Source organism: Rhipicephalus microplus, chromosome 5 (assembly GCF_043290135.1).
Source record: "Rhipicephalus microplus isolate Deutch F79 chromosome 5, USDA_Rmic, whole genome shotgun sequence".
NCBI classification, from domain to species: Eukaryota; Metazoa; Arthropoda; class Arachnida; order Ixodida; family Ixodidae; genus Rhipicephalus; species Rhipicephalus microplus.
The window spans coordinates 177912359-177925980 of NC_134704.1; the positions used below are offsets into that span (position 1 = coordinate 177912359).

Below are 13622 nucleotides of genomic sequence, written 5' to 3' on the forward strand. Positions count from 1 at the left end.
AAAAATGGCATGTGATTGGCTGAAATATGGCCCAATGTTGGCCGAACATTGGCAGCTTTGTCGGCAATACGATGGGCCTTCGTCGGCCCAATGTTGGTTGCATACTGGCTAAAACGTCGGCCCATCATTGGCTTGAACGTCGGCCCGACATTGGAAGAAGTTGCACTTCCGACGTCGGCCCGACGTCGGTGCCGATGTTAGCCGATGTTGGTCCAAGATTGGTCCAACGGCGGCGTGCTGCCTGGGAAGTACCTCGGCGTTTACATTACCAACAATCTATCTTGGCACACGCATGTTACCTACATCTGTAATAACGCTAACCGAACGCTAGGATACTTACGCCGCAACTTTTCTCGCGCTCCGCTGTCCCTCAAAATTCTAATTATTCCCGTACTGCTAGCATATCAGAAATGAAATCTAACCTTGACCTACCCAATTTAACTGTCCGGAGGAAACTGGCGCGACTGCATTTTTTTCATAAGATATTTTTTCACAATCCATCAATGAAGCGAGACCTCATTTCACAACCGTCATACCACTCATCGCGCATTGATCATCAGCATAAGGTTGCCATTCCGTTTTGCCGCACCAAATTCTTTTCAGCAGCCTTCTTACCGAAAACAGCCGCCGATTGGAACCACCTTCCCTCTTCCGTTGTATCAATAACAGACCCTTTGTTATTCAAGACTGCAATTTCTCAGCAATGCTTGTAACTATACGCAGTTTCCATTATCTATCTTTGTCTTGTATGTGCTTGAATTCTTATACATTTTTAGTTGACTTATGTTGCCTTCCTGATTTGCGCATCTGATACTTGTTTCTTTATTTTGTCTTTTTTTCTTGTGTGTTATATATGTTGTACCCACCCCCTCTGTAATGCCCTACTGGCCCTGAGGGTATTCTAATAAATAAATAAATAAATAAATAAATAAATAAATAAATAAATAAATAAATATGTGATAGAGAGTTGAGCTATGTGTTATCAGACATGTGTGTCAGAGAAGAGAGCTATGTGATAGAGAGTTGAGCTATGTGAGCAGGACAGCTATGTGTTAGCAGTTGAGCTATGTGTTAGGAGCAGACCCATTTGAGAGCAGACCCATATGAGAGCAGACATGTGTGTCGCAGTTGACCTATGTGTAAGAGTTGAGCTATGTGTTAGCAGCAGACCTATGTGTTAGAAAGGAGAGCTCGGCTCTTCGAGTCTCTAAGCTGTCGGCCCCAGTGCCGAATTTGTAAAGCCCCTGTATATATGCTGTACATAAACCTTGTTTAACTCACCGTCGTCTCGTCCGCTCGTCTATCAGCTCTGCACAGAAGCAGTCGCGAGCTGAGAAACCTACGCTACCAAACGGCTGGTGACCTTCCCGGCGGAGTTCGAAGCAGTGGCGCCTTCGGGACCGTGTTGGCGTCGCCGTCTTCCGTAAACAGTGGTTGCAGCGGTGAGATTCGTGGCGCCCTTCGTAACGTCGTCGGAGGCGCGCTTCGCAACAGTGGTTGGGTAGAGCAGGAACGCAGGATATCGTCAACCACTTTCGAAAGGAACGTACGGCCTCGGTCTGTCAGCAGCTGACGAGGGGCTCCATGCACTAAAATGATATCGCGTAGTAGAAAATCAGCGGCGTCTGTAGCGCAGCTTGTTGGCATGGCTCGCGTAACTGCATAACGGGTCGCGTATTCCGTAGCCACCGCGACCCACTTGTTTCCGGAGGCGGATGTTGGGAAGGGACCGAGAAGGTCGAAACCAACACGAAAGAATGGCTCCAATGGGATGTCGATGGGCTGAAGATATCCGGAAGGGAGTCCCGACAGCTTTTTGTGACGCTGGCAAATTTCACAAGCGTCGACATAGCGACGTACAGAGCGTGAAAGGCAAGGCCAGTAGAAGCGGCGGCGGACACGGTCATATGTGCGAGAGACACCAAGGTGATCCGCGGTTGGCGCGTGATGGAGCTCGCGTAGGACTGTGGAACGCAGGTGCTTTGGTATGACCAGAAGTAGGTCGTGACCATTGGGCGATAAATTACGCCGATATAAGGTGCGGTCCTTTAAGGTAAACATGCGAACAGAAGCGTCTTGCGGTGAAGATTCGAGCTGTTGTATTAGGCGGCTGATATCCGGATCGCGATGCTGCTCGTCCCCGAGATGAAGCAGCTGGGAGATGGAAAGGATGCAGCCCACAGAATCAGTTCTCCTAGGATCGCAGTCAGCCACAGGGTAGCGTGACAGACAATCCACATCTTTGTGCAGTTTTCCTGATTTATACACTACGGTGTAAGAATACTCCTGGAGGCGGAGTGCCCAGCGGGGGAGACGACCTGTGGGATCTTTGAGGGAGACGAGCCAGCAGAGAGCTTGATGGTCGGTGAGAACTATAAATTGTCGGCCGTATAAGTAAGGGCGAAATTTCGCGACTGGCCACACCAGCGCTTGGCATTCGCGCTCTGTGATGGAATAATTACGCTCCGAAGTGGACAGCAGCCTGCTGGCATAAGCTATCACGCGATGCTGCCCACGTTGTCGCTGAGCCAACACAGCGCCTATTCCGTAACCGCTGGCATCGGTGCGGACTTCGGTCGGTGCCGTAGGGTCGAAGTGAGCCAGCACAGGAGAAGAAGTGAGCAAAGTGGTCAGGTCGGAAAATGCTGCTGCTTGCGAGGGACCCCAGGTAAACGTCTCATCTGGTTTGAGTAAATTTGTTAGGAGCCGAGCGATTTCCGCGAAGTTCTTGATGAACCGCCGAAAATAGGAGCAGAGCCCCACAAAGCTGCGGACATCTTTGGCGGTTTTTGGCACAGGAAAGTCCTTCACAGCTCGAACTTTTTCGGGGTCAGGCTGTACGCCGTAAGCGTCAACAATATGTCCAAGTATTGCAATGCGACGGCGACCAAACCGGCAATTGGATGAATTCAGCTGAAGGCCGGCGAGACGGAATACATCAAGAATTTTAGACAGTCTCTCAAGGTGTGCTTCAAAAGTGGGAGCAAACACAATCACGTCATCCAGATAACAAAGACACGTAGACCACTTGAATCCATGAAGCAGGGAGTCCATCATTCGTTCAAAGGTGGCGGGGGCATTACATAAGCTGAAAGGCATGACTTTGAATTGGTAGAGGCCATCGGGTGTTACAAAAGCCGTCTTCTCTCGGTCCATGGGGTCCATGGCAATCTGCCAATAACCAGAACGCATATCGATGGAAGAAAAGTAGGCGGCACCATGAAGGCAATCAAGGGCGTCGTCAATGCGGGGCAGAGGGTATGCGTCTTTCTTGGTGATGTTGTTAAGGTGGAGATAGTCCACACGAAATCGCCATGATCCGTCCTTCTTTTTAACTAATACCACCGGGGATGCCCAGGGACTGGAGGATGGTTCAAGAATGTCCTTCGCTAGCATCTTGTTCACCTCCTTCTGAATTATCCTCCGCTCAAAAGCAGATACTCTGCAGGGACGGCGGTGAACAGGGTTGGCATCACCTGTGTGTATGCGATGCTGGACAAAGGACGTCTGCCCAAGAGGTTGGTCGCCAAAATCGAAAATATCCTGGTAGGCCTCGAGAAGATGTTGTAGGGCTTCAATTTGCGGAGGCAGAAGATCAGTGGCGATCATGTCTACAATTTGACGGCTGCCCGAATGTGTTGCGAGTGATGTGCGCTGTGGTGAAACAAGTGTGTCTAAGGCAAGCACTTCAATTTGTGAATCGAGCAACGGACACAGGTGGGCCACAGAAATGCCTTGTGGAAGCACATGATTCATGTAGCCGAAATTGACAAGAGGTAGACAAGTTTTGTTATCTGTGATGCTGAGCACCGTATAGGGCACTGCAACATTGTGCGCAAGGAGTACGTCGGTGAGAGGCGTAGCGTAATAGTCACCTTTGGGCACAGCTGGTGAGCACAGAAAATCGACGTACGTCACAGTTTTGAAGGGCAGGTGAACAAAGTCGCTGCATTGTAACCGGCATGTAGGTTGGTGCGGGGCGGCACTGATTTGTGGCAGTTCAAAGCGGAGCACACAAGCGGAGCAATCAATCAGAGCAGAATTGGCGGCAAGAAAATCGAGGCCTAATATGAGGTCGTGGGGACATGTTGCAAGCACGGTAAAAAAGGACGACCACTTGATGACCAGATACGGTAAGTTGAGCGGTGCACATACCGACGACAGCGACTGTTGCACTATCTGCAACTTGGGTGACACTGGTCAAGGCGTGAGGACTTTCTTCATGCGACGACGAAAACGCGAACTCATAATACAGACGTGATCGAGCACCCGTATCTATCAAAGCTTCAACAGGTGTGCCATCAACATATACTTATAGGGTGTTCCGGTTCAAGCGCAAGGGCAACAGAGGATTTTTGGGTAAGAAGGATTTTGGGTAAGAAGCTGCGCAGCCTAGTTTTCCGGGGACATGCGGCGGTTAAACGATGGCGAGGGAGAGCGGCGACGCGTATTTGAACGAGAAGGGTGGCTTTGAGGTGGTGGCGACGACGGGACAGGGTGGCCGTAGTCCTCAGGGGCAGTAAATGCTGTAGACTCAGTGCGGGTCGGATAACGGTGGTTTGGTGGACGGAATGAGTTACTGTAAGCGGGGTACGAGCCAGAAGACATAGATGGTCATTGGCTGCGGCAGTAACAAGCGATGTGTCCTGAGCGACTACAGCGGAAGCAGATTGGCTTATCATCAGCCGTTCCCCATTCAGATGGGTTCCTGGTTCGAATAGAGTATGGACGGCAACGTCTCATGTATACAGAAGCTATCGAGGGACCAGTATTATCTAGGGTGGGTGCAGTGGTTAGCGAATTTCTGGCGGACAACAGCCTGGATCGATGCGACAGCTGGCGTTGAGGCGTCGGGCAACGTCGGTTTGTCGGCAGCCGGGTAAGCGGCCTCGACTTCACGTCGGACGATGCGCGTCACATCTTCGGTTGTACACGGATGACAAGGAGTGGCTTCGCAAGACGACGTTGCTGCGGTTCTGGGTAGGCGCTGAAACTGCTGCAAATTGCGTCGACTCTTCGCATGCTCGAGACGGCGGCACTCTTTGATCACGGCGTCGATGGTCGTTACGTTGGTAAATACAAGCAGGCTGAACGCATCGTCGGCGATTCCTTTTAAAACGTGCGAAATCTTGTCGGCCTCAGTCATGTTGGGATCGGCTCTTTGACGCAACGCTAAGACGTCTTGAATATAAGTCAAGTAGGGCTCAGTGGACGTCTGTGTACGTACAGCCAATTGCTTTCGGGCATCAAGCTGTTGACCAAACGGGTTGCCAAAGAGGTCGCGGAGCCGTTGTTTAAACATTTCCCAGCTTGAGATTTCGTGCTCGTGGGTCTCAAACCAGATGCGAGGGGTCTTGTCAAGATAGAATATGACATTCGCAAGCATAACGGTTAGGTCCCAGTCATATTGCTTGCTGACGCGCTCGTACATGCTAAGCCACTTGTCCACACTTGCGTTGTCCTCTCCAGTAAAGGTACAGGGATCACGGGGTTGCGTTAGGGTGACGTACTGGGTTGCTGTCGTTGCTGAGGTAGGTGGCGAAGCCGTATCCTCACCCGGAGCCATGGTAGCAGACTTAAGGAAGCGTCCACTGCGTAGCTCCGTTGTCAGAAGAGTACCCAGCACCTCAACCAAAATGTTACGTGGAAAATAACAGTTATCAGTCCGCAGCCACAACGCAGCTGACCGACAACGTCCACTTCTTCACTCTCAGTCTGAGGCACCTTTCTTGGTTATGCCCCACTATGCCCTCTTTCAGTCAGACGAAATCACGTAACAATATTAATGATACAGTAAACATTCCACTACCAGATGAAATGGTAATGCATGCGAATGACACAAATGCATTCTTTTCCGGTACTCACCTTCAAGAACTAGAAACTAAAGCAAATTCTTGGTTGAACTAACTTCACCAATAGCTGCAAATGAATCAGCTTGACTTAAATGCGAAGAAAATGAACTTTACTGTTTTTTTTTTTGTTCTAAGAAAAAAGAAGTAAGCCATGTTGTGAAGTTTTTTTTTAACACGGATTGCAACTAGAGGATATGACAAGCCGTTCTTTTTTAGGTGTTACATTTCAGAAAAACCTAAGCTGGACTTAGCACATAAATAAAGTTCGAGCTATGGTTGCACGATCAGTTGGACTATTATTACGAATTCAATGCTATGGGCCACTTAAGCTCGTCAGACAACTATACTTTTTTTTGAACACTCTCATCTTGGCTATGGCTTATTAGTGTGGGGGAATGGAAACAAAACTGACATTGAAAAACTGGCAGTACTACAACATTGATCTGTTCGTTTGCTAAGCTTTTCAAATAAATACATAGGGCCTTCCAAATTAATGGCGCATTACAGTTTTCTTAACATTAGAAACTCTTACAGAGCAAAGATCTGCATTCGACTGTTTAAGGAAGTCTCTACAAACTTTGAGGCTTTTTCAGACCGGTACCTCAGTCGAGAAACAGGATACAGTCTACACCGCACATCAATGATAACTAAGAAACCCAGGACAAACTACGGCATGCAAACCATCGAGTATGAAACTATGTCTTTATGCAATATGTATCTTACTGTTGTTGAAGTAGCCAGAAATGGTAAAACGATTGAAGAATTTAAACATTTAATAATGAACATGTTTCTTGAGTCAAATGCGGATGTGTTGTACAATTTTTATTGTAACTTTCACTACACAAATAATATTGATATTCGGCGATTGCTTTGTAAAGGTATTAAAAGTTATTGTTATTACTATAGCTAATTGCCACAGTATTGATATTTGTTGTTTTTATTGCATTAGTGTTTATGTTGTTACTGTGATTACATTATCACTTTATTGATTGATATGTGGGGTTTAACGTCCCAAAACCACCATATGATTATGAGAGACGCCGTAGTGGAGGGTTCCGGAAATTTCGACCACCTGGGGTTCTTTAACGTGCACCCAAATCTGAGCACACGGGCCTACAACATTTCCGCCTCCATCGAAAATGCAGCCGCTGCAGCCGGGATTCGAACCCGCGACATGCGGGTCAGCAGCCGAGTACCTTAGCCACTAGACCACCGCGGCGGGGCATTGTTACTTTATGTTCCTTACTGTAGATCGCTACGTTATTACTATATTTGGTGTTTACAAGCTTACTATAATAATGATTATGTCCTTGTTGATTTAGAATTTCCCAAGTTGACTTGTTTTCAAATCCGCTGCTTGTGCTGCCCCAGTGCGGTCCGGAGGTATGGACCCTCCTTTTGCCTTACCCTGCGGGCGAACCATGTATACGCGTTACATTGATCCCCTTGTTACGTGGTATCTGCCAATTGAATAAAAAACAACAACATCACGCTGAAAAAGCAAGACAAACAGCGAGAAAGACGACGTGATTCTGGAATTTGGACACTGAGCCTGAGCGAAGAAGGCGATCGTTCCTGCAGTAGTTGGCGCTTTCGATTGCACGGCCTGTGAGAGGGGATTGGCCACACTCATCACCTTTGGTTCTTTATTAGCGGTAGAATTTCTTTTTGCTGATTTTTCAGGAGCCATCAATGCCGGTCTCCGGCCCCGGCCAGGGCTCGCCCTGGTCGGCCAGTCGCCCTGCTGAATCGGTACCACTGGAGTGTTTCCTCAAGAACGGTGTAAGCAGTTTGCCTGTCGCGCTTGTGCCCACTGATGGTGGAGCCATTTGGTTGAGTGAAACGGAGGTGTTCCAAGAAGAACTTCGCAACATAAGCGGTCATTTTCTGGACATCTTGGAGGTGAGGCGTTTCGGCAAAACTGGCATACTATGCAGGCCTTCAAATATTCAATGCTTAACAGACTTACTGGCCGCCACGAGATTTGCGTTCATTGCTGTTCGCGCTTTTATCCCCCCTCATCTTGCTTGCGTGAAGGGCATTGTTCATGGTGTCCTAACTAACATTAGTCCTGAAGCATTCTTAAAGATGGTCTCTCCGGCTGGCGTGATATCTGTCTACAGATGCACCAGATCTGTAGGTGATACGCGAGTCCCTACTGAAAGCGTCATCGTTACCTTTGCTGGTCTCACACGCCCCTCTGAGCTGAAGGCCTGGCCTTATCTATTCCATGTAGAAGCATTGACACCTCGCCCACTGCAATGCCGTAACTGCTGGCGATTTGGACATAGCGCTAATGCTTGCAGGTCCTCATTGAGATGTGCGAATTGCGGTGGGGCACATGCCGCATCAAATTGTCAGGAAGACAACTGCAGGTGTTGCCTATGTGATGGAGCACACACAGCCACGGACAATAGCTGCCCTGCTCGAGAACGTGAAACACAAATTCTAGATATAATGGAGAAACGCCGTTGTTCTCGGTCTGAGGCAACTTTCTTCATTAAAGAGCGCGAAGTGGGGTACGCTGCTACTACGTCACGCCAATGTGGGTCAATTGAAGCGACGGTCGCTTCCGCAGTGTCGGCAGCGATAGATAAGGCCATGCCGATGATTATGGAACGGCTTTTCAACACCTTTGCTGAAGGTCTGACCAAAATGCTCGCCGCCAGGTTAAACAGCCTTATTCCCTCCTTCGCTGCACACACTGTCACGGTCCAGGGTGAAGCTGAGCACCTCGACAATGAACAAAATAATCGGCGTCAAGAAAATGTTACCCCTGAAACGCTCGTAAGCACTCAGTCACCGACCCCTGTGGGGCCCAGTAGGTCGTTTGGTGACATGAGGCTTGGGAATATCACTCATAAACCACAAAATGCTCCGTTGTCTCCAACCAGTTTGCCAATGTCAAAACAAAAAAAAAGTTATTACTGATACCAACAATGAGCAGGACGTTTTGCGTTCTGCAGTAGAGTCAACTATATTAAGTCCATCATAGCGCCTGTAAAAGTTCTTCAGTGGAATTGTCGCTCCGTATCTTCCGCTTAAATAGATCTTATTTATCTCATACAGCAAACAAATCCTAATGTAATTTTACTTCAAGAGTCTTGGCTTTCAGTAAACAAAAGATTTACTGTGAAATATTTTCGAACTTTTAGGCTGGATCGGCAAGGTAGAGGAGGTGGATTATTGGTTGTAATATCTTCAACAATGTGTTACCATTTTATTTTAACTTTTGAACATATTTGTCCGGATTGTGAATTGTTAGGAATAGATTGTTTGTTACCTAACTTCAACAGGATTGCAGTGATTAATGCGTACTTTCCAAATGGAGTAAGATGCACAGATCACCTAGATTGTGTTATCAAGAATTCTTCGTCAAATTCAATTTCATTGGCTGGGGATTTTAACTCGCATCACACTTCTTGGGGGCTTAAAACAGATGGCTGTGGCAACAGATTGTGGAATTGGTTGCAGGATAATAATTTTCGCTGTCATAACTCTGGACAAGTTACCTTTCTACGCGGGATAAGCTCATCAACATTAGACCTAACATTTTCGTTTGGCCAGTTTATGATTTCATTGTGGGAAACGTTTGATAATGGGACGAGTAGTGATCATGTACCAATTACCTATGAAATAATGCTACCACAACTTACCTCTGCTATCCGGCAACAACGGTTCACCAACTATAAAATTGATAAAACTGTTTTAAACTCCGCGCTCTCGTCATTGAGAGGACGCGTCGGACAGCAACGAGCTGCTTCAGTCGTAGCGTGTCTAAGTGACTCTGTCCAGCCGGCAGAGTTTTCTGTTAATTACGGCAGCACACCGTCAAATTCAGCTTGGTGGAATGAAGATTGTACGCTTGCGTATAGGCAACGTAAGGCTGCTTGGAAACGTTTACGCCACAACCATACTCCGAAAAATTGGGTTGACTATAAATTCCACGCAGCGCTGTTTAAACGTACAGTTGCAATAGCTAAAAATAAACAAAATTTTGACTTAAATTCGCGTTTATCAAAACCTGATAAAAGATCTTCCCTGTACAGGTTTCTACGGAACGAAAAATCGACGCAGGTACCAGCATATTCGCATTCAGTAGTGCTGTCTCCTAAAGAGACAACAGATTTGTTAGAGGGCATCGCGAAAGGACTTGAAGCGCGTTTCGCTTCGTCATGCTTGAGACCTGTGACATTAAAAAGCGCAACCTCGGACTTTCGGGAAGTCACTATGGCTGAACTGGCAGATGTCATACTAACTGTAAAGCAAGCGGCTCTCGGTCCAGATCAGATTACAAACTCTATGATTAAATTGATATTTAATTCCCATCCCGAGGAGCTTTTGAATATTGTTAACTGCTCCTTACAGCACACATGGATTCCAAGCGCATGGAAAGTTGCTAAAGTTGTGTTGCTGCGAAAAAATCCAAGCCTCGGATATTTCCTGGATAACATTCGGCCAATTTCGCTTACTTCAAACCTAGTTAAAATAATTGAAAGAATTCTTCATAGAAGGCTCAGTGAATTCATCGCTCGTCAGGACATCCTTTCACCAAGGCAAGTAGGATTTAGACAGGGGTGCTCTATATGGTCGGCTCATGTTGATTTGAAAGGCGAATTCGCCTTGCAAAAGTATCTGGTGAGCTTTCTGCATTAGTCACGTTAGATATTGCATGAACCTACGATAGTGTGGAATACAGTACAATAATTTTAAGATTAGTGGACTGTGAGGTTCCCAAGTACATTATATCTTGGGTTCAGGAGTTTCTCTTTGAGAGACAATTCTTTTGTTGCCACGAGGGAATTACTTCTGCCTCATAAAAGCAAACAAGAGGTGTTCCACAAGGATCAGTCCTGTCACCTCTTTTATTTATTATATTATTATCATCTATTTCCGTTCATAAAAATGTTCCTCTTTATGTCTACGCCGATGATATTGCTTTTTTCTCGTCATCCCGAGATATCAATAGTTTATATCAAACGTTGCAGTCATATTTGAGTGAGCTTGAGGTATGGCTTGGCGGGCTGTCTTTTTCACTTAATGTTAGCAAATGTGCTCTGCTTGTATTCCCTCTATCCGTTCCCGTATTTCTTTCACTGCATTATCGAAATGATCCGGTTCCACAAGTAACAGCGCTAAAGTATCTTGGCATTGTTTACGTGGACAATTTAAATTGGCAGCAACAAATAGAATCAAACACACTTAAAGCAGAAAGCGCCGTAGGATTGCTCCGCCGGTTTTGCAAAAAGAATTCATGGATGCGCAGGGATACGTTACTTATGATATACAAACTTTAGGTACGCCCAATTCTGGAGTTTGGCTGCGTTCTGTTTTTTGGAAGCGCTGAGTACAAATAAAGACCTATTATATTGCTAGAAAGGTAAGCTCTGCGGCTGTGTCTCGGGCTACCTAGGTGTGTCGCGAATAGCGTGCTTTATTTGGAAGCTAGAATCATTCCACTTGATGCTAGATTTCGACAGCTTACTGTGCAAACATTTTTAAAACTTTACGATGCACCCCTCTTCTGTTCACAGACAGTTTTCATCAAACATCCAGTTTCTTTCTTTCAGCGCCCGTGGTTTCGTTATCAAAGACCCGAAGTCATTTTCGTCGAGTCTCTGTTATCAAATCTTCGCGTTTCCCTCCGGAATTTAACTCCCCAAACCCAATGCTCGGTGCCAGTTGACTTAATTTTCGATGATATTTTTCCGAAAAATGCCAAGTTACTTCCAAATCATGTTCTGGAGGGCCTCCTTCAAGACCATCTCAGTCATTTTCCTAAATACGTAGTAATTTCGACGGACGCAACGCAAAATCTTCAGAAAGCTGGAGTAGGTATTTTTTCTCATCAGCTTAATTGGTCTATTGCGCTCCTATTGCCTGACTTCACACCAATTTATCTCGCAGAATTCCTGGCTATTACATTGGCTCTTCGAAAACTAAATTATCATCAATCAAAAGCTATTATTATTTCGGATGCTTTGTCTGTATGTACACATTTAACGTCCGCAAAGAAGTCTTCTCTTCTCAGGATATTTTGGTCTCTCGTACTGCATAGCCTATCAGAAGTTCGGTCTATTTGGGTCCCCGCGCATGCTGGAATTGAACTAAATGAAATTGCTGATTCGCTCGCTTCGGCATATTTAAATTTCCCGGTGGTGCTAGTAGCTCCACAGTTTCCTTTTATTACTGCCGAATGACTCAAACGGCTGTTAATCTTAAAAATCAATGAAACGTCGCTTCTACAATCTGAAGAATTTCGGCACTTGCAATTCACATGGAACACCGCAAAATGCCTTTCCCGTCAATGTGAGGTGACCCTCACAAGCTTTCACTGTAGAGTTCCTCTGTTAAATTTTTATCTCAACAAATCAGGATTTTCATTAACTAACCTATGTGTAGTTTGCAATGAACCGGAAACAATAGATCACTTTCTTCTCACGTGCCGCCGCTTCGCCTCACTGCGCCGAATAATTCTTGAAAGACCGATTGGTATGCTCGGATTGCCAGTCAATACATCCACCCTATTATCGTTTGGAGCCAGTCAGTTGGGTGTGGGCGGCAGTGCTATTCTGTCAGCGCTACATAAATTCATTTAGGCAACCGGAAGGATACGCTGCTAGTGGTACTGCCAGATATATCCAATTCTTTCTCCCCCTTTTCATTCTTGTCAATTTGTTTTGTATATTCTGGTTTATCGCATTCTTCTGCAATTTTCACGTTTTTTCAAAGGAACATTATTATTGTTCCTATCTAATTTCTCTCTATTTATTTTTTAGCAAGCGTTGTAAAAAATGATCTATTATGAGGTACAGTGTGGCCAATCCCCCATGGAGACAAGACAAGACAAGCTCTCGCTTGCCATCTCGGCTTAGGCTTGGCGCCATGCAACTATATCACAACTGTCACCTCGTTTCTTTGTGTGCCCTCCTGTAACAATATTGTCAGGAGCTTTCTAGGCAGCAGTGGAACGATGTTTGCTCAAAAGTAGATAGGCAGATGCGCACCAGAGGTAAATGGAACCTGTTGAAGGTACTACTCGATCAGACAAACTCCTAAAGTAATCAGAGGTTGGCAATTGACCGCTTATTCAAGCACAGTGGAGCAGTGGAGTCACTGACACCACTTTACTCAAAGAATTGGTTGAGCGATACCTTCCGCTTGGCCCCTCCAGGGACTGCCATTACCCGGTCTACCAGGAAAGGCCGCTCGAGGAAATCGACTGGCCCTTTACCAACCTTGAGATTGAAGAGGTGCTTCATGCGCTTAATAGCCGCTCAGCCCCTGGTACAGATGGCGTTACAGACAGGTTGCTGCACAATCTCGACGGAAATTCAATCACTAAGTTAACCGAGGAGGTCAATATCCCCTGGGTCACGTACCTGAAGCCTGGCGTACCGCCTCGGTAATACTCATTCCCAAGCCGAGCAAGGTACTCGCCATGGAGAACCTCCGTCCCATTTCCCTCACATCTTGCGTGGGGAAGGTGATGGAGCATGCGGTACACAACAGAGTATCTCGGTATATTGAGGATAAAGTTCTTTTTCCGTACAACATGGTAGGTTTCCGGCCGGGTCTCTCTACCCAGGATGTGATGCTTCATTGATTGATTACCGATGACCGCGCAACTTCAAAGACACACCTATCCACTCTCAAATCAATAATTCACCCCCTAATAATTCATGCCGACCTTGTTTAAAGTCACGATGCCTTGTATGTAAAGCGATGCGAGAGACAGACAAAGCAACCGGCACACAATCCAAGTTTTCG

The 13622-nt window shown here is 46.3% G+C and overlaps 1 protein-coding gene across 1 annotated transcript in view; it reads left to right on the forward strand.

Annotated features, from left to right (window-relative positions):
• Positions 1 to 13622, forward strand: part of Raf (serine/threonine kinase raf oncogene) — a 315639-nt gene that overhangs the window by 115795 nt on the left and 186222 nt on the right. The gene's annotated exons all lie outside the window — the stretch shown is intronic.